This window comes from Talpa europaea (genome assembly GCF_964194135.1).
Source record: "Talpa europaea genome assembly, chromosome: 1".
NCBI classification, from domain to species: Eukaryota; Metazoa; Chordata; class Mammalia; order Eulipotyphla; family Talpidae; genus Talpa; species Talpa europaea.
In genome coordinates this window covers 141,180,174-141,181,939 of record NC_140073.1, presented here as the reverse complement: position 1 = coordinate 141,181,939, position 1,766 = coordinate 141,180,174, and the positions used below count along the sequence as shown (strand labels likewise).

Here is a 1,766-nt window from a genome sequence, read left to right as displayed (position 1 = left end):
GTTTGAACTAGGTCAAAAACCTATGGACTAACACCCAAGGAAGGGTGGAGATGAGGAGGGAAGAGAAGAAGCTGGAGAGGAGACTGAGGAAGGAAGGAAGCAGGATGGAGAGCCAGAAGGAGACCTGCAGGAGACACATGGAGCCAAGAGACATGTGAAGAAGCTGCGCTTGCCTTTTGGTCCTGGACAGGTTGAAACAGGTGTGGTTTGTGTATAAGAATTAGGAATGGAGTCAGCATATCTTCAAATGCAACTCGGGGCATGTCTAACACAGGGTCTTGCAGAAGTGGCAAAAGTTCGTCCAGTGGATCCAATAGAATACTTAGCGTTGTGGCTTTACAAGTATAAAGAAAATGTAACCGCAGAGCAAGCAAGAGAAAGGGAAATGGTGGAGTTGGAACATGAAAGAGAAATAGCTCTAATGGAGCAGGAAATGATGGAGCGGCTCAAAGCAGAGGAGCTCATGTTTCAGGAGCAACAACTGGCCTTCCAGCTAGGGCTGGAAATGCAAGAAAAAGAGAGTGAGAATAGAAGAACTAAAGAAAATAGAAGAAATAATGGCGATGGAGGCAAGAATGAATATGGAAAATATAGTTAAGGGTGATGATGCCCCCCATTTAGAGGAATCAGGCAAAACACTAGCTGAAATTAGCAACCGGTACGGGGTGCCTAACTTGAGCAGAGTGGAGGAGGTTGATGAACTGATGCTATCTGATGTTGCATTAAACATTGATTAAGATTTATTATCTCAACCAACCCGAGTAATAAATTTTTCTGCTTGTTTCAATTTAAAAAAAAAAAACCTATGGTGTCAAAAAGGAATATTTTTAAGAAACCATCAAACAAACAATTGTTTGAAAAGGTGTCCAGATCACTAGAACTATGGACCTTTTCCCTAGAGAATAGAATCAGTAACCAATTATGTTTAGCCAAGAGTAGTTTGAGCTTGTTGACAATAATCAACTCTTTAACCATTTCAAATTCTTTTCTTCCAATAAAAAAACCCTGACGTTTGTAAGGACATGACTGAGGGGTACCCAGGGACCCTAAGCTGTTAGGGGATATATGCTTTAAAAAGCATCCGAACGTACAAAGGCAAAGAAGGCATACTCTTAGTGTGATAGATTTTTTTTAATAGAATTGGTACGCAGAGAGACAGAGAAGAAAGATTTTAAATCATAGTTTCCCATTAAAACTACCCAAGTTAACCCTTGTGGGCAAATGCCAAACCAAATAGGCTTGGCCCAAAGTGGAGCTGCTGATAACCAAAAACTTCACACAAGTTTAGAGTATAGGTTGGCAGGGAACCACAAGAACTGGGACAGAAAGAGAAACTCAGAATTCAGAATATACCACGTCAAGATAATGGCTGCCATAGTCTTGGGCAAAGGCCGGGAGTCATCTCCCACATGTTCTTCAGCTACATGTCTCTTACAAGGATCTTTTCCAAATGTCTCTACATGTGTCTCCTTCCACATGTCTCCTGCCAATAGTACCAGAAAGCGAGTTGAAGCCAGAAAAGCAAGAAGGCAAGAACATGCAGTTAAAAGTCAAGCATGGCTGCTTCATTCTGTCTATGGTTCCCAGTGATGCCCTACTCAGGAAGTGAGGTTCATGGCAAGCTGGGAGTTAGAGTCTTTAGTGCCTGAGATCTCTTAAGCATGAAGATAGGGGCAGAGTCTTTAAAAACATGGCGGAAAAAATGGGGACTCCCTGGTGGCACAAGGGGTTAAGTCTCAGTGCTATCAAGCTATCACCAACCACCA

At 42.3% G+C, this 1,766-nt stretch overlaps 1 pseudogene across 1 annotated transcript; it reads left to right on the top strand.

The window, feature by feature from the left end:
- The first annotated feature begins 226 nt into the window (after positions 1-226).
- LOC311180413 (DPY30 domain-containing protein 1-like) lies at positions 227-737 on the top strand (annotated as a pseudogene). The gene has a single exon. The product of its transcript is annotated as a DPY30 domain-containing protein 1-like (transcript).
- The last annotated feature ends 1,029 nt before the right edge of the window (positions 738-1,766 follow it).